The sequence below is a fragment of the Balaenoptera physalus genome (genome assembly GCF_965194825.1).
Source record: "Balaenoptera physalus genome assembly, chromosome: 5".
In the NCBI taxonomy this organism is placed as follows: domain Eukaryota; kingdom Metazoa; phylum Chordata; class Mammalia; order Artiodactyla; family Balaenopteridae; genus Balaenoptera; species Balaenoptera physalus.
This window is the reverse complement of record NC_138884.1, coordinates 96,090,685-96,110,841: the sequence shown is the minus strand read 5'-3', so window position 1 is coordinate 96,110,841 and position 20,157 is coordinate 96,090,685. Positions and strand designations below refer to the sequence as shown.

Genomic DNA, 20,157 nt, shown 5'->3' with positions numbered 1-20,157 from the left:
TGCACAAAGCACAACATATCTGCCTTGTGAAAGGAATGTTCTCAAGTTTCACTTGTGAGACAGCAATTTTGCATAAGGGCTTGGACGGCTTTCATCTCACACAGGCATTAATAAATGATTTTTATTTACCTAGATAGTTAATCTATTGCATCTCATTTTTTTCTTTTTATATTGTACTAAGTATCTGTAGTTTTTTTATATGTCTCTTCAATAAAACAGAGTAGAAGAGGACAGTAGAATTTCTGAATCAACTTAATCTGATCTATTCTCTTAGAATAAGGGTCCCCAATGGTGGAGGCTCAATTGTAACATGGTGTTTCATGAATCAACATCTACTCCATTAGTTCCTCCCTAGCTTTATGTCATTTATAGACATTTCTCCAAAGAAGACATACAGATGGCCAACAAAAACATGAAAAGATGCTCAACTTCAGGAATTCCCTGGTGGTGCAATGTTTAAGAATCCACCTGCCAATGCAGGGGACAAGGGTTCGATCCCTGGTCCAGGAAGATCCCACATGCCAAGGAGCAACTAAGCCCGTGCACCACAGCTACTGAGCCTGTGCTCTAGAACCCGCAAGCCACAACTACTGAGCCCGCATGCCACAACTACTGAAGCCCGCATGCCTAGAGCCTGTGCCCTGCAACAAGAGAAGTCACCGCAATGAGAAGCCTGTGCATCGCAGTGAGGAGTAGCCCCCATTCACCGCTGCTAGAGAAAGCCTGTGTGCAGCAATGAAGACACAACACAGCCAAAAGTAATAAATAAAATAAATAGCTTTATAAAAAAAAAAAAGAAAGATGCTCAACGTCACTAATTATTAGAGAAATGCAAATCAAATCTACAAAGAGGTATCATCTCACACCAGTCAGAATGTCCATCATCAAAAAATCTACAAGCAATGAATGCTGGAGAGGATAACTGAGATCTGTGAATTTGGGGAGTCACTTGACTTCACTGTATTTGCTTCTTTTTCTATAAAATAAGAAAAATCTTTTCAGTTTCACAAGGTTGTTGTGAAAACAAATAAGAAAAAGTGGTTTGAATTGGACAGTGTTATGAAAAAAACAAAGCTATTTACTGCTTAATTCTACCTAGTCAAGCTTTCAATAAACTGTACACATATGAATTAAATAGATGATTATTTAATGGCTGCATACATACATAAGCAAAAGAACCAGCTTTTTACTCACAATCTACAGATAATTTACATAACACAAATTTATTGATAAGATACTGTTGTTGACATATTAATGGCCCCCAAAGATGTCATGTCTAGTCCATCAAATACATGAATATGTTAGCTTACATGGTAAAGAAGAACTTTGCAGATGTGACCAACTTAATAATTTTGTGATGGGAAGATTATTCTGGGGGGCCCAATATAATCACAAGAGACCTAATAAGAGACAGGCAAGAGGAACAGAGTTGAAGAAGGAAGTGTGATAAAGGAAGCAGATGTAGGAATGGTGAGAGGAGGGGGCCAGGAACCAAGGAATGTGGGCAAACTCTAGAAGCTGGGAAAGGCAAGGAAACAAATTCTCTCCTAGAGAAACAGGGGAAATTCTTCTCCCTCAGAAGAAATGCAGCCCTTGATTTAGGACTTCTGATCTCCGGAACTGTTAGATAATAAATCTCTGTTGTTAGAAGTGTAAGATAATAAATTTGTGATGTTTTGAGCCACCAAATTTGTGATAATTTGTTACTTCAGCTATAGGAAACTAATATAGATTCTATGCGCTGAGCCCCATTCTAAGTGATGGAAATATGCAGATGAACGAAATGGAGAAATAAGCCGAATATTGCGCTCTACATTTTACATAAATTCAAGTCATTTTTTACAACTGTACAGGTAGGTATAATAAGCCCCTTCTTTATCGATGAGGAAACTGGAAGCCAGAGTAATGTGTCTGTTGTCACACAACTAAGAGGTGAATTTCCTGTCTTTAGAGCCTGTGTCTTTTACACTCATTGTATTACCTCCTCCAAATAACCTGAAGGTACATGTCAGCGTAATACAGGTTATGCATCAAAGATTCATTTGCTGAGCTATGGCTTGTTTTCCCACTTGGGGGGAGATATGGGAGAAGAAAGCAAGTAAGGCGAAGAGGCTTAATTTGTAGAGATTCATTAGAAGAGTTGGAATTGAACTCACATAACTCAAGATGAGTCTGCATACCCAAGCCTACTAAAAAAAAGTAAAAAAAGTAAAAGTTTTTCTTTAACTCGAACTTATTTTTAGTACTCCATAGACATTAATTTCAGATTTTTATTTGTAAATGTTTTTGTGAAACTTTTTATTTATAATTTGAAAGACCAAAATAAAACAGAAATGATGTCATTATATCATTTCCCTTAACACATTTATCTGACTTTTTAAACAATAGAATGGATTGAAAAGGAAGGCTAAAAATATATTTTTAACAAAAATGTTTATGGATAAAATTTATTAGTACATTCCCACTTGTGCTGAATATTTTGAGAGTTTTGGTCAAAAGCAAGTTGAAGAACCCCGAGATCCACAGAAGTTGCTTCTAGCCCAGAGCTCATCTTATTTATTTATTTGTTTTCACTAATTGGAAATCACATTTCTTAGAAATGAAAACAAAAAGTATCCTTTTATAAAGAATGCCTTGCCTGAAGATTTTTCAACGAGGGTGAAAACAGTTGCAAGCCCATTAGTTGTTTTCCCTAAAATAATTTATTTTAAAAAGTCATTAGCTTACTAGAAAAAAACTGATAGAGGGCCTTTAAGATTTCTACTTTAAATTTCAGGGATTTACCTACTTAAAAATCAATTGCAAAACCAAAAGCCTCATGCATGTGTATGTGTGTGACGGGGCGAGAGAAAGGGAAGTATGGATGTAAAAATCTTGCCCAGTTTTATTTAAATATTTCTGAAAATAAAAATCATCTTAAATGACATTAAGAAAAACTTCTTCTTTGAGATGTTTACATTTTTTTCTAGTAGAAAATATAGTGCTACTTCTGGACATGTCATTATTATGTCTCATAACCAGGTTAGAAATTTCACTTTCTGATAATTTCCTTATAAATTAAGCCTTAAAATTGTCTCCATTATTTCTACTACTCTGCTGCAAATTTAACAGTGAGTGCGTTTAATAAATTGTAAACATTACCCAACAATGTATAAGTCATGGAGAGAAAATAAATATATGCTGACTCTGCTGGTTTTTCATGCTAAGAAAAAGAAAAGAATTGGCTGAAAATAGAAACCTAAGAATCTTGGAAAAGGATGATAATAACATACTTAGCACTTTTCTAAGTAATTCTTTTTCCATTATCTTAAGCTATTTAAAAACCTTTGTGCTTGATAACCTGAGCTCCATAAGAGCTACTATCTGGAGGATAGTGAAGGAGTTGATATATTTGTTTCTTCCCTCATTGGAGACTTCATGAGCTATGTTGCAATCAACTGCTGTTACTTCCAAAGACTTCATATATCAGAGGACAATGACCACAAGGCCAAGGTCATCCTTGAAGTTAGACAAAGGAAATGGCCCCAATAATATAATGATATCTACAATTATTTAAGGGGAACAAAGGTAAGGTGTGAGAATAATTTTGCCTTCTCTTGTAGCTAGTGAAGGAGTTTCTTCATTTACAAAAGGAGGGAATCTACTCAATGTCTTAGAATACATATCTTAGGCATTGTCATTGTTCTTTTCTTCTCTCAGCTATTTCTTCTGAACTTATCTTTTACCATGGGCTTTTAGATTTGCAAGGTGCCATGGAAGAAATTACTTTCTTCTTTAGGTTCAAAAGCAATAGTCAGGCTTGTAGTGCGCACAAGTCAAAAATTTGTCATATGTTCAAAGGCACTTGTAGAATCTCAGAGCTATAATTTTAAAAATAATAAAAATAATAAATGATGCTTCCATAATATTGGAGGGTCAGATCTCTAAGGAACTTAGGCTATGGAGAATAGATAGGTGATAGATAGATTAGATAGGTAGATATTCTGATATAGCATTGTCCCAATAATAGCTAAGAGCATAGTTGAGGATTTCTGAGAATTCCTTTACTGCCTATATTGTTTTCAGGTCCCTTATAATTCAATGATCATTTTCAAGAAAACTACCCAAATAATCTAATACTAGGTGAATTCCAATAGGGCACCCAGGAATTCTTTCCACTCATTCTTCAAAAAAACTTTTTGAAGTAATTATCACCCAAATACATACGGAGAGAAAACTAGGGAGTGTAAGTGACTTATCCAAATTTAGCTAGGAAGTGGAAAAGTGGAAATACCAACAAAGACTTTTGATTTTTATGGCAAAATGTCTTTACAGTGTTTCTTGTCTTTTTAATTATTTGAATGCTTTTAACAAAAACAATGTAGCAGTAGGTGTTAAAGTCCCATAAGCAGAAATAGAATGAGGCACCTTTAAAAGTTATAAATTTTTTTACAAATACATTATTATACAAATTCTTATGAGGTAGACTCTCCAATTATATTGTCTTTAGATTTAGACGTCAATGATACTATTTTTTTCCTACCTTAATGTGAGTGATAATTCTCTTCGTTGAGTTTTTCATTTAGTATCCTTCCTGATGTAAATTTGAAAAAAAAAACTTTTAAAAGATAAAAACCCAAAGGAACAAAATCTAGAGTGACCGTGTCTGCAATGTGGGAATGTCCTGAATTTTAATGGGACGGGGAAACTATTTCTATCTTTTAAGTTATGTGAGCATATTCAGTTAAGAATACATTTCAATCCAGTAGGATGTTATATGATTTCAGTATTGTCCTCACACAAAAACAGGGACATTAATGAAAAGAAAAATAATTAGCTCTGTGTTAATAAGATCATGGGGTGGTACTGTCAAATATCTGTTAGAGATGTATCCCATACATAAAGTCCTAAGAAAGAACTTAGTCTCTGGCCCTAGCATAGTTGTATGGTCCTTCAGCTAACATGTGAGAAATGGGTTAAGGTCCTACATCTTCTAAATTTATATTCCAGAAGCTAGCATCACTGGCCCTCCAAGGAGGCTATACAAGGAAGTTTCCAAGGAATGCAGTAACAATTCATAGCTACCTTAATGAGATATCTCTGTTGAGGGAGTGGGTTGAAAAGGCCAAGAAAAACCCCTTTTTGAATTTTTGCTGAAATGGTATAATTAATCAAATCAATGAAAGTAATCATTGAAAATCCATATTATTTTCTAATAGGTAGAAAAATCCAATCAACTAATAGGAATATACTGAGTTCCCACTTGATGTTTAATATGGACATATGGATCAAGATATTTTCTGCCATTTTCACTTGTTCTTGAACCATATTTTGCTAATTCCTAAGAAGAATGGAATACTAAGCAATGAAATAAAAGTCAGGCAAATTTCGATTGGGGTTTAGGGCAGTTAAGAATTCTGAGGCTCTGTACAATCTTACCAAAAAATTATGTGGTAATTTCTAATTGTTATCCAAGGCAATAGTTCAGGTTCAGAGAATTCTGAACAGCAATACGAAGAAATAGGGAAGAGGTACAACAGTACATAGGTCAGAAAGAACAATGAATATAAAATAACTAATTCAAAAATTTCTTTACAGATAGATCTGGTTTCATTAGTTAAGAATCTTACATTTAATAGATGATCATTAAATTCACTGCTGAGACAAAAATACCCTTTTAAATGTGCAAATCTTTTATCTCTTCATTTTTAAAATGATGGAAATAATTTAATTTGTTTTTAGACAGCTCTCAGTCCTAAGAGAAGAGAAAAAACCTGCAAGTTAGACTGTTTGTGTTTGGTTAATATATGTGTTTAATATGCTAAAGAAATCTAATCTTGCTTCAATATTTGCAGAAAAATATGCCATTTATCAAAAACTCTTGGGCAGTCATTTTACTGCAAGTGTTCTTTGATTAACAAATAGATTCATTCAGCAAATATTTATGGAGCATCTTCTGAGCTCCAGGCAATGAAACAGATACAAGAGATTCGGAAATGAATAGGATAAACTGCATCTTTTTGAGGAACTCATAATCCTGTGTGAGATATATACATTGAGAACACTGCAATACAAATGCCACTCATGTAACAGAATTTAGTACAAAGTTTTATAGGTACACTAAAGAGGAAGTGATAAACTCTGACAGAAAAAGTTGGAAAAAAATCTTTACAAAGACATTTACATTTCTAGTGGGTATAAAGGGACAGTAGATAATTTAAACATAAAGAAGTAGCTGAAATTCCATTAAAAACTTATCTTTCAGTACTGACCTTCCCCATGTCCAGGGAGGGGGTAAGGGTGGGGACAATGAAATGCAAAGAGGAGAGGACAAACAAACAGGGTATACTCGTGAGATTCGGGAGCACCAACATTAACGGAAACAAAGCCAGATTTGGATAGGGTCCTCAGAAAATTAGTCCCGGATGTACTGGGACAGAGTGGGTCACCTCCTTCCACTACGTCCCTGTGCTTTCCCGTCCTCTGCTCCAGGTATCAAACCAAGCACTCTTTTTTCCAAGATGCCCTGCTGGCCCAGGCGTCCAGGAGCCCATAGGTCTGGCCTCTGTGACATTTTGAATGCCTCCTCACTAAGAACAGCAGTTAACAGTAAGCTTTTGTTCATGGTTTTAATTCCTTGGTAAAGTAAATTAGGCAATGCCAAAAGTTGTGAGTTTGGTCCTTGGAGAAAACGTGGGCCTTACAAGATAGGAGAGTAAATTTTGGAGGGTTTTACTGAAGAAATAAAACATACCTTTTGTATCTTTCTTCCCTGGAGCCCTTCATTTTCATAACTGTGTTCCTGTTGGCTTAATTAAACATAAAAAAGTAAGATGTTGAGTCCACCTGCCTTGGAGCAGACCCAGGTCTGAACTTTTTCAAATCCTTGATACATTTAACTTGAAGGATTTGAAACATGCAATCATAGGTTACATAGTTCAGTCTTATGTCCTACTGGATTAAGTTTTTTTTTTAATGTTTGAAAGCATAGTTTTATGGTAGTCCTTTTAGGAAGAATCATTATTATCTAAAATTATTAGCAAAGTTAAATGTATTTTACATAACAAAGTTTTTAGAATGTTGAGAATTAATTGAAAATAGAGTGATGAGTAAATGTTTAGGCTGAGATAATTTATTTCAATAAATTTCAAAAGCCTTGTCTTGAAATACTGTTAGTAAACTTCTGCGATTTTTTTCTTTTTAAATTTGTTTTGCTGAGAGCATAGTTATTTGTTTTTATTGTAAAACAATAATAATAACAATAAAAAGCAAACTCTCAAAAAAAAAACTTATCTTGGAACAGGTTCAAGTAAAGTCAGTCCATTGGATATTTGCGTGTGATTCCTTTTATAAAATAAAATACCAATATCAACACAAAATTTTATCTTAGTGATACTGTAAGTAAGGTAAAAAAGTACTGTGTTTAATAAAATTTTAGAAAATCATTATGTAACATTAGGGTTTACCTATGTCTGTTTACACAACAATGTTTCAGGACAAAGGAAGAAATGATAGGAGTGTAATATTCTGCTTCCCTCACACCAGTGTTTCTCACTGGTATAGTTCTTGACATTTTAGGAAGGAAAATTGTGTTTTGTAAGATACTTAATATCCACGAGCCATAGGCACTATATACAGGTCATACATTTCAGTTATTTTAACAACTAAAATACTCTTTCACATTTCCAAATACGTCAGGTGAGCATGGAAGTGTGGATGCTTACAGCATCTGGTTGAACAAACAAGGCATCCATCAACATGATTTGATAGAAGCATGGGTTGAAATAACAACTCCATGTTGCCTACTCTCTAGAAGAAAAATTATTGAAATGGAAAATCTCAAGAAACTTCAAAATTTCAAAAAGTTCGATTTTTTAAGTTTGCCTAGTGTATGTGTGGTAAGACTATACTTCTGAAGGCCTAAATATCACTTAGCATCTTTTCACCAGGGGTTGCCTAAGAGACAAAACATGAGCAGGAGAAGGATATGGAGCAGGGGGAACAGGTAGAGGAAGAGGAGAAACTGATCACCACTTACTTTTAGAAAACAATCAAAACTAATCTCATTGTACCTTCCATCCTAACTTATCTTAGTCAAGGCCATGAGTCATAAGTAGACTTTATAAATAACCCTCTTTGCACGTATTTTAATCCCATATGGCTTTGTATCTACCCTAATTTTACCCATTGTCCCACCTCCCTGACCTCCTTGTAGGAATTTCATCCATGACTCTATCAATTTTTCACTGCTTGTGGCTTCAGTGAAATTATTGCATGCCTCCTCACATGACATATTTCAGAGTCCATCTCTGTAAATATCCTCTTGCACATATTTTCAGCTCCCTTTCTCCTTTGTCATTCTCCATTATACTAGTCTAACATAACCAAAACCCCCATCACTCCTGGCAAGAGAATATAGCTGGAAAAAATACACATGTCAGGATAAATCACTACTAGGTCTCCATTATTACCTAAAAACCCTACTCAACCATTGCCAAAAAGAACCATATCTCTCCTCTTATCAAACTATTAATGCTTCTCCCTATCACTCTAAGAAAATAGAAAGGATCACATTAGAACAACTTCATCATACTAGTACCAAATCTCTCAGCTTGCATTAATCTCTAGAACTTTTTTTTACTTTCTCCATAAAATGAAAGTTTTTGCCTGCTTTACTCTAAATCTAATACCTCTATTTGTATCTTGGATCCCACTGTCTCAACATTCAAAGGGTTGTATCTTCAATTATTCCCTTTATTTCCTCCATCAATTTCCCCCTTTTGTTACGTTATACCCATGAGAACACACATATACCTTGATATCTTCAATTTTAATAAAATGCTCTTTCTTTACCCGTGTCCCGTCAGCTTACCAACTAACGTGTTTTTTATCTAAGCCTCATTGTTATTTTTTCCAGTGGTTGCTCTTGTGATTGTAATTTGTCTTTAATCTACCAAGTCTACCTTCATGTAATTACACTCTGAGGAAAAATAGGACAAAATATATATTAGGAAAAATAATAGTTGAGAAATTGCAAAATTTCTGCATTAACCATAATCCATAGATCCAGGAAGCTTATAGAATCATAAAGAGGGGGAAAACTACAAAGAAAAAACTTACTTAGATACATTAGAGTCAAACTTAATGAAAACCAAAGATAAAAAGAAAATGTTAAAAGCAACGAGAAACAGAAACACATATTACATGCAGTCTCGTGAACAATAATGTGTGTGATGGCTGTCTTCTCACCTTAAAGAATGGAGGCTGAATGACAATGGAATAAAATCTTTAAAGTGCTAAGAGAAAAACATAACCAAAAAACCACCTGTCAATCTAAAATTCTATATCCAAATAAAATAAAATATCACTCAAAATAAAAGTCAGATAGATACACTTTTGGATACATAAAGGCCAAGATAATTCAGTTCCAATAGACCTGCACAATGAGAAATGGTCAAAGACTTTTTTTTTCATTTGGAAAAATATGGCTCCACTTACATATACAGGAGACAACTTGATATTGTCCTACAGCTCTCATGTTCTGTTCTTTTATGCCACTCTCTTTTTTCTCTTCATGCTTCAGCTTAAATACTTTCTACTTACCTCTCTTCAAGTTCATTCACTTTTTCCCCTTATGTTCAGTTTGTTCATTAGTTTAATGAATTGTTCATGTGTGATTATTTATTTATCTATCCATCTGTCTATATTCTCTATTTATATATATGTTTATACACATATATCTCTGCATATGTATAGATCTATATCTACATCTACATTTACATGTATTCTTACCTCAGTATTTTTCCTAGCATTTTCTTTTGATTCTGTTTTGTAGATTCCATGTCTCTGTTAAAATTTCCCATCATTTTACACCTGTTCTCCATATTTTCCATGAAGCCCATAAGTTTCAAGTTCCTGTCTGATAATTCCAGCATCTTTACCTCTGGGTTTGTCTTTATTAACTGTTTCTTCTTTTGAATATGGATTACATTTACTTGGTTGTTTGAGTGTTGTATAATTTTTCTGTAGAAGCTCTCTCTCTGCTAAACAGTCTAACCACCCAGTTTTAGAATTGCTGTAAGGTTCTGTTTGCTCTTTAGATTTGCCTAAATTTTTCTACAGCTCAGGAAATTTCTTTCTATGCTTCTGACCTTCCTCCAGCATTCAGAATATGAGTACCTTACTCTCTGCAGTGCCAGAGAAGATGTTTCTTACTTTTCACGTCCAACCTTCAGCCTTCTGCAGATGAAAGCCAGCAATCTCTCAGATTTCTTTCAATTCTCCTGCCCACTGCCCTCTCAGTTTTTGGTTCCTGAGAGACGAAGTTGTTTTGTATCTCAGCTTTTCTTACCTGCTTTTGGTATATTGCACTTAGGTAACTAAAGTAGATCCATGGGAAAACAAACAAACAAACAAACACAAAGAGTGGGTGAAATTTATCCTGTGCCTGGGATATCTTGGAATTCTATTCTGCCATCCAAGTGTATACCCAGACATTAATGATTTATTAACACTTAGTTTCACTTTTTCTTATTCCGGTCTTTGACATGTTCATTATTTTCTAGCCACCCTATCATTTTTCCAAAGATAAAAACAGCTCAGAGTCTCCTTCTTCTATAAATGGCTTGTGTTTCTCTGAAATTTAGTTCAGTTAGGTTTCCTTGAATCTTCAGCTTTCTGGTAAACTTAAAATATATTATTTTTTAGCTTATGTGGTTGTTTTTTGTTGTGAGTGTGAAGACTATAGTCTCTCACAATGTTTTAAGTTCTAACTAGAAGCAGACATTCTCTTATTTGCTATTATTTTAGATTCAGACTCCCATCTATTTCTCTATAGATTGCATTTGAAAGTCTTATGTAAACAAGTTGGAGATGGTCTTTTGCATCTATCTCATCCAGAGAGAAAGTATGAGGATTTAGGGCTAGAATATCTGTAATAAATCCTATTAAATGTGACTTAATCATTAAAAAATCTTGAGTTTCTGTATTTTTTCAATCAAGTCAGAATACTGATTAATACTACTTAAAAAACATAGTTTCAACAGACTTTCCTATGACTTACAGATTAGAAGTGAAAACGAACTAGAGTTCATGAGAACTCTTTATAAACTTTAAAGAAGTATAGACCTGCTGATTTTTATAACCATTAAGAAATAATACTTTTTGAATCAATAATGGTTCTAAGATTATATCTTAGATGCTTCCAGTTTGTAAAAAAAATCACATATTAACAACTGCCATCAGTTCTGGTGCGTATCGCTGACAACTTCTTAAATTCTTCATCCTCTGTGACAGGATATGATTTTTTTCCCTTGAGAAATATGCACAGTATAAATGCAAGTCAGCTGGTATTTCACATACCTAGGGAATATCTCTATTAACAACTTATTACTAATTCATTAGTCATTCAGAATTTCACACCTACTTCTTGACTAAAATATATATGTAAATATTTAATGTCAACCCAGAGAAATTCATTCAAAGTCTACAAATCTATGTCAAATATTATTTAAATTACAAATTTTCAGTTAGAGATAAGATGGACATGAAATGGGCAGGAAATGGAAATGTAAGAGATAAATTTCATGTTAGTACATTTTAAAAATGTGTTTGATTCCAAAATATGAGTTTAAAATTTTTTCTGTTTTAATATCTACCATAATTTATTTATAGTTCTAGTTCAATTATCCGTTCTTTGCAACTTAGGACATTTAACATTTGCATAGCAATATTATTTCTTGGTAGGAGCTGCATGAATTTTAGGTTACTTTAGATTGTTAATGAGATCTAATAATAATATCTCTGATGCCATCAATTTTCAACTATCCAAGTAAATGTTAACAGGGTTAACATGGGTAATTGGAATCCATACATATGTGCACAATTTCTCTAAATATTTTTTTGCTTGCTTGCTTGCTTGCTTCAAATAATAGCTTCAAGGAAAAGAGAAATGATTGACCTAAATAATGTCTCCTTTCTCTTTCATCTTCAGTAAAGATGCTAATGAGAACTGTGGTTGGTCGGGGGGGGGGGCTAAAATAGAGTCAGGAAAGAAGCACGAGCCAACTAGAGTGGCAGCTGGAAAAAGATATGAACCGAGACACGTTTAAATTGGAGTTGAATGAGGAAATTACAAAAATGTTCGTGAAACCCCATCTGTGTAAAACATAAAGATTTTCTGAGAGATGCAAAGAAAAAAAAAAGGAACATGTGAAATGCATGCAGTGTATTTCAACATGCATTTAAGAAGCATTATTCTGCACAAAACATTGAGTATAATATGAAAGCACAATGATAATATCGGGCCTCAGATCTGGCCTATATGACTAATAAGTTACAATGATAAGTGTTATCATAGTTAAGAAAAAATCCATAAATGCTTATCTTATAGAAATAAGTGATTATCAAAGTAATCAAGGTATTAATAAATGTTTCCTTACCAGTATATCCAATATTAATTGTGAAAAAAATTCTTTTAGTAAGGATTACCAAATGGTTTCTCAGAAAGAAGAGATAATTAATGGCTAAGAGAACGAGAGAAGGAAGTATTTGCTACTTAACTTTTTTATACCATGATTATAGAATATTATCAAAAGTAGGAAGCAAAGGATGGGGAAAAAACAACCCTCTTCCAAAGTATAAAAAATATAGCTGAAAATGACAATAAAACTCAATGTGTCCATAGAAGTCATGTAATAATGACGAAACAAAATAAATACTTGGAAATAAAACACTTAGTAATGATATTTAATATTTTGTATTGTAACAAACTTTTAAAAACTACGTTTATTCTAAGTAATCAATTGTAGCTATCCTTTCTGAAAGGCATGCAATCTAGAAGGGAACATATCAATATGTCCGAGTTGATCTCCTTTTATTTTTATATTTTGAATGGCAAAATAAAATGTCAAGTATGCCTCCAGCATGAGGAAAGAGACACGACATTTCAAGGCAAAGCAGATAGTTGTGATACCACAGTTAGTATTCTCTCCTTAACCAGCTCCATTTATATCAGCTCCATTAAGTTTACTATCCCACCTCATCTGCAGCCCAAACCTTCTGACCTCTGAGTGTATTGTTTGCATTTTCTCGGATAGGCTTGATGTTCTTTGCCTTCATTCATTGTTCTCTTTCTAAAATTTTAAGCTTTACAGTTAATTTTTAAATGTTAATGCCTCTGCTGCTTACTATTTCAGTTTCTGAACATCTGGATATGGGATGAGAAAATGTGTTTTACTCTATAAAAGGAAAATGGTATTCTTAAATATTCCTTTCTTTTCAAATATCATGAGCTTCATCATATTTCCAATTCTCATTTACTCAAGTCCAAAGTACTGCAAGTGTCCCCTTAGGACTATCTGTTTTGATCCCCCCTATTCTAAGTCATCTCATAAATTACAATTTCTTCATAAAGTTCTTTGATCATATTCCTTTTCTCCAATATCTCCACTGCCTTTCTCTCGTCTCCTTTCATTCTGCATTTGAGTCCACCCCCAATCTGTGAAAAAACAACATCTCCGGTCTCATCTTTTACTATTTTCTCACATGATTAATACAAATTATTTGTATCCTGTGTTTCCTTTTTCCATAGTGTGTGCTGCTCTTTTCTCACCATTAGTAGTATTTTTTCTCTTGGTCTCTGTTTATTGATATCTCATCCACTCTTTTAAGTTTAGCTGAGTACAGCTCTCTATAGACTCTCTGCAACCTTACAGGTACTTAACATGAAATGTATCTAAAACTTAATTTATTATTTTTTTAATACCCAGACCTACAGATCTCTCTATCTGTGATGTGTATACCTTGGTTATGGCATCATCAGAAAAAAAGCCATCCAGGAAATAAATCTGAAAACATCCTTGGCTTCCTTTCTCTTCTGTAAATCAATTCTGATGTGTCATTTGTATCATTTGAATATGTCCTTTCCACTACATTCCTTACAAATACTGTCTTAAGTCAGGTGCTTTACCAATTTTCACCAAGGTTTTATAGTAATAGTCAGGGCTGGCTGCTCCTCACCAATTTCATCCACTCAATAACCACTAGCATGGACATCTATATCTGGATGTCTCAGAATCTAATTATACTCAATATATTTCAAACTAAATTCACAACTCACCTCTCTCAAAAAATGGTGCCTTCTCAATTCCCTCCACTTTAAATGACGTCCTAATCAAACTGGTTATGCAAGCCAGGGACCCTGGGGAGCAGTGTGCTGGCACCACCTCTTTCCTGACTTGTCAGAGTCAATGGTGCACATTTCTCCCAATTCCAAATCGGTGACATCATGCTGATATGTTGAAGTTCGCCTTAATGGGAATATTTATACCATGGAAATTGGCAAATCGTACAGTTTCAACACTTACTATTTTTATTTTTTATTTTTCTTTTTTATCAGGGAGCCGGTTTACCAGCACATCCCTGAGGGCATTCACCACGACAGTTATTCTCCTTTTCCAATTCATCTCAAATATGTCAGGGTTTTATAGATGTTTAACTTATGTCAGTTTATTCTTTTGATTCTATGTCCATTTATACTCAAGGTGTATCATTGAAATAATTTCCTCAAAATTTTTATCTTTTCTTCCTTGGAATACGCCTACAACACTGCTATTAAAGTGATCTTTCTGTAATGAAAATCTGATTATATAATTCTTCTATTTAACATTAACAGGAGCTCCAAAATACTAGAAAATAAAATACCAATTCCTACGCATGTTGTGGAGGCCATTTGTACACTGTATGTTCTTTACTGATCTCTCTAAAACACTATCCTCCTGCTTGGTGTCAGGTATACAAATGCTATGCCTGTAGAATTATTTTCAACTCCCTCAGACTCAAGCAGTCTTCTCATACCATTTCAAATGCTGTTCATTCTCATTTTAGTACCCATTTTGCAAGCTCAAAATGCCCTGCCTATCCAAAATCCAACTGTAAAATCTCATCTGGTAAACTATTCCAGATTTTTTCACTTATGCTCATTTCCATCTTGTCCTATAAGTAAAACTTCTATTACTACTAATGTAATGCTTTGTAACATGAAAGCACACACATTCACATTTTCAAATTCATTTTTGTATTCTTGGGTCCCGGCTTAACCTTGGTGACTATCTTACACGTAACAATAATCAACATGAAAAATGTCAGTCTAAATGACAGAGATCTCTTTTGCTCCTTTTTTCACTTCAAGTCAGGGGCATTTCCTGTGTGTCTTCTGTGTACCAAGAACTGTGAATATTGGTTTTAGATCCTTCATGATGTGTGTACTTGTAGCACTGTTATATGATTAAAAGGATTAATGTTTGTCATGTGTGGGTATGCAAGTAACTTTCTTCTAAGAATTATGGCAACAGGTTTGACCTGTAGACAATATTATTTAGTTTTAAAGATAGTGTCTAGGCTTGATAGGGCACATACTGTGCCAATGAATTTAGGAATTATGGCTAACATATTCATTGCACTTACATCTATCTATCTATCTATCTATCTATCTATCTATCTATCTATCTAGCAATCATCTATCTAGTTCATATTACAAAGGAGAATTTTAACTGCTAAGTGCATATGTGTGTATTCATTTAGTTTCGTAGTATTATCATCCACTTTCTACAAGTGAATTAACTAGACAGAAATTAAGCAAACTTTACAACGTCACACAGGAAATAAATGGAGAAAACAGAATATAAACCTAGGCTGTTTGGCTCCAGAGTATCTGCTTCTAACTGCTATTTATTGATTCCGTTACTAATTGATAAAATATCCAGACATTTAGGAAAGAAGTGCAAAGATGGGTCTTCCTTTAAATTTTTAAATCACCTCAAACTTTTGTTTTCTGTATTGTAAGCATAAAACCAATTTTTTGGTGGGATTAAAGAAAGCATCATGGTGCCTGAGTCAACTCTTTAGTATACCTCCTGATGGAAAAACAGGTGTTACTAAGGAGAAGCATGTGTGTGTAAGAGAGTATATTTATGCAACACATCAGAGATTAAACATAATTATTTTTTTCAGAGATTATATGAAATTGGGGGGCATCACACTTAAGCAAATAGTGTTTAATTATTTTAAATTAAACTTTGTTGAACAAGACAAAAAGGAAAAAAAAGGAAGAAGATAATTTTAACATATACCAATTATTTTCACTTTATGGAAGTCTAAATAAATTCAATTCTTTGGAAAAAAAATGTTTTTCTTTGTAGCTCAGTGCAGCACATTCTTAAATCAGAAATATTTTGTTCTGAAAATAGTGTTAGTAAGATATTTTAAATGCACTGTTTAAACATGTGGATTTTGCTGATTTTATATTTGAAGTAAGGCACAGCACACGCAAAATATTAATTGATTTACAGCTAGCTCAGTTGACTGTGATTTCATGGAGCGCAGATGTACTTACAGTAAGTGTTATGACCTCCCAGGGAAGAGTCCACAATATTGAGCAAAGCAGCACTGAGCAAAACAGCTACTGGAAAAATATTAACCAATTTCTGCCTAGCTTCTAATGTGTCTGAAGGGAGCTTTTGTTTTGTAGATTATCTTGCTGCTTTTGCTGTCATGTCGGATTTTAGCCAGGCTTATAATATTTTCCAATTATGGGGGAGAAAAAAAAGATGAATAAATGGGACTGTAAAATATTAAGATATGATCACAGACTAGGAAAGAGAAGCGAGGCAGGAGGCCAACCAAATCCCATTTATATACCATGTCAGTCTTCTCTTCCCTTATGTGCTTTACTACCAAATTCCTTTACTTTCTCTCTTCTCTCTTCACCATCCCTCACCTGGCTGGGCTGAAAAGATAAGGACCCATTTCCTTAGGGGAATCAGTTCTTGTAACAGTTAATCAACCCGCTAAGTGCTGAAGCACCCAAGGTAAAGCGCCCGTAGATCTGGAAAGAACAACCTGCCTCACAAGAACCATGGTTTCCCAGAGACATTTGGAAGTTTATTGATTTCAAGAGAATTGAAATCTCGGACGTACGTGCTGTTTTCTCCGAGGATTTTATCAGAGCACTATGACCTTTTTGGCTCTGTGTCTCTTTGGGTAACAGAGAGTCATTGTCACGGTTTAAACATTGTGCTGGGAAAGCAAATATCACAGAGGGATTTTAAGAAATCTGAACTTCATCTCTTTTATGGAAATGTTCCCATTATTAATAGTAACAAATTTAGGTTGATAATTATCTCTTTTATCTTGTCTCTTCTCTGGTTTTTATGGCCCCAGAACATGTCTAACTCACCTTTATATCTCTTTAAGTCCTAAGAGAGTGTCGTCCTGCCTTTCGTAGGTTCTCAATATGGAAAGAAGATAGTTCTCTAAAATCCATGTGGCTTTTGAAATATTTCGATAAGAAGCACCAAAATACCAACTTAGAAATGTACTTAAAATCAACTTCTGGGGGCTTCCCTGGTGGCGCCGTGGTTGAGAGTCTGCCTGCCAATGCAGGGGACACGGGTTCGAGCCCTGGTCTGGGAAGATCCCACATGCCGCGGAGCAACTGGGACCGTGAGCCACAACTACTGAGCCTGCGCATCTGGAGCCTGTGCTCCGCAACAAGAGAGGCCGCGATAGTGAGAGGCCCGCGCACCGCGATGAAGAGTGGCCCCCGCTTGCCACAACTAGAGAAAGCCCTCGCACAGAAACGAAGACCCAACACAGCCAAAAATAAATAAATAAATTAATTAATTAATTTAAAAAAAGAAAATCAACTTCTGAATATTTTTTAATTTGTTTTTTAAACTAATATCAAGCCCACATAACGTGTCTAGCATTCTTGATTACTTTCCTTAAAAAGTTATTTTTGCATTCGGACTACCTTGAAATATTCTTGCCAGTCTCAATATCATTTTAAAAAATGTTGTTGGCTGTGCGACTTGTGGGATCTTAGTTCCCCGAACAGGGATTGAACCCAGGCCCATGGCAGTGAAAGCCCAGAGCCTTAACCACAGGGCTGCCAGGGAATTCCCTCATTATCATTTTTAAAGTGAAGAAATGAAGTACCCAACAATTAAATGTTTTTAACGGTGAACAATAGAATTCAAACCCAGCAAATTGGAACCCAACATTAGAGTTTTTCCACTATACTATGCCTAGATCATTTTTTTTCAAATACTTAATTTTAAAAACCAACAATCATATCGAAGAAAGAATTCTGTTTTTTAAAATTTTCATTATATGCATATATATTTTAAATGTCAGAATAAGAAAAAATATTTGTGTGAATAATACAAGTGATGACAGGGGATATGGGACTTAAAATGGTTTTAAAGAATTTTGGGGTGTGTGAGTCATTCTAAAAGCATACCAGGTAGAAAGCAGGAAACTATAGTGAAAATTATTATCAAAAATCTGCTACCATTAAAGAATTTGTTGTGAGTGCTACCTTGCAAGTTTAAAGGCGTCAGGCCAAATTCTGATTTAGAGTAAGAAATACATGTTTGCTTACCTGTTTGATAATTGGTTAATTGAAATAAACTTTCTTGGCAATCTTAACTTAGGAAGAGACATGCCATATATTTCTGAGAATGTTTTAAGTTTATATTTTATAAATTTTAATTAATTTAAATCTGTTGAGTGGTTACATTTTTAATGTGCATCTTTATAGGCGTTTCTAGACATTGTAATGATATTTTGGCAAAACTTAACAAAGTTATCATTTGCGTGATCTAGAGGATTATTGTGAATGTATTTATAAATTAAAAAAAAATTGTCTCAGGGGTCGCACTGACTGCAGTTAGAAAGATGTGCTTTATTTTCAGAGCAAGCAGGCAAGAGGAATTTTTTTTTTCACACTATGGTTTATGATGTCCATTGGGTTGATCTTGACACAGATTCTCCAACCTCTGTCTCCTCTATTGTCTCTTCAATAGACAATGAGATAGATGGAATAGTTTAAGATAGGATAGATAGGATAGGCTAGGATGGGTAGAAAATAATAGGATAAACTAGACTGGAATAAAATAGAATAAAAATATAGAAGTAGAAGGTATCTAATAAGGAAGGTTAGCATTATTTTGTGAAACATTCATGTAAGTTGTATATTCATATCTTATACAGCAGAAGGAATGCTGCCCCAGGAAGTAGAATCTGAGACAAGACTTAGGGTACAAGAGGAGGTTTATAAGTGAATTCCCTTGGGAGAGGGGTATGAGAGGTACCTGGCAAAGGGAAGAAACACATTGGGCATATGGAGACGTCAAGATACAATGCAATTTTAGTGGAAACCTAGGCTGACCCTGCACAGAGTGATGAAGACATGAAATCCCTTCAGAACTATACTGAGTATACTGTCTTAATCCCCTTCCCTCATGTTAATCAGTCATTGGATGCAAGCTGCTCAGGGAATCTTGGGTGAAGTGACTTTTTTCAGCTAAGATAATTCCCAAAGAGTTTTACTAATATTTGAGGATTGTCTATCAGCAGCATGCCCAGTAGGTCCTTCACTCATGAAGGAAGATCGTAGTGGGGTAACACAGCATCTTGTAACAGTTCTAAAATGTAACAGTTCTAAAATGTTCACCTTTTGGATTAACAGGTGTAGTGTTCCCTCCAAATTCATGTCCCCCTATGATCTCAGAATATGACCTTATTTAGAAGTAGAGTCTTTGCAGATGTAATAAAGGTAAGGATTGAGATGAAATCATACTGGCTTAGTGTGAGTCCTAAATCCAATGAGAATCACTTTATAAGACAGAAAGGACACACAGAGACACAAGGAAGAAGGCCATATGATGATGAAGGCAGAGATTAGAGTTATGTGGTCACAAGACAATAAAATGACTGCCAATACCAGAAGTTACAAGAGGTAAAGAAAATTGCTTATCTATAGCCTTTAGAGGAAGTGTGGCCCTACTGAAAGCTTGATTTTGGACTTCTGGCCTCTTAACTTTTGAGAGAATGAATTTTTGTTGTTTTAAGCCCCCAAGTTCTTGGTAATTTGATATGGCAGCCTTAGGCAACTAATAAACATATTTACACCATTTTTTGGTTTCCCTGTCCCTAACCTTAACCAATTATTCCTAACTTTAAAACCAAAATTTTTGTGTAAACTACTGAATCTGATCATAAAAAATAAAATGAGTTTGTTTCTTACTATTAAATTTATTAGATTATATAAAGAAATCTTATACAATTTACATATTTTAATTTTTTAAAGTATTTTTAGCAAGAAAATATACTCAA

The 20,157-nt window shown here is 34.4% G+C and overlaps 1 long non-coding RNA gene across 1 annotated transcript in view; it reads left to right on the top strand.

Annotated features, from left to right (window-relative positions):
• LOC309662140 overlaps nucleotides 1-6,154 on the top strand; it is a 76,317-nt gene extending 70,163 nt beyond the window's left edge. Inside the window, exon 3 of the long non-coding RNA XR_014264530.1 lies at nucleotides 373-6,154. This is a non-coding gene — a long non-coding RNA (uncharacterized lncRNA). The remainder of the gene's footprint in view (nucleotides 1-372) is intronic.
• Nucleotides 6,155-20,157: the final 14,003 nt, after the last annotated feature.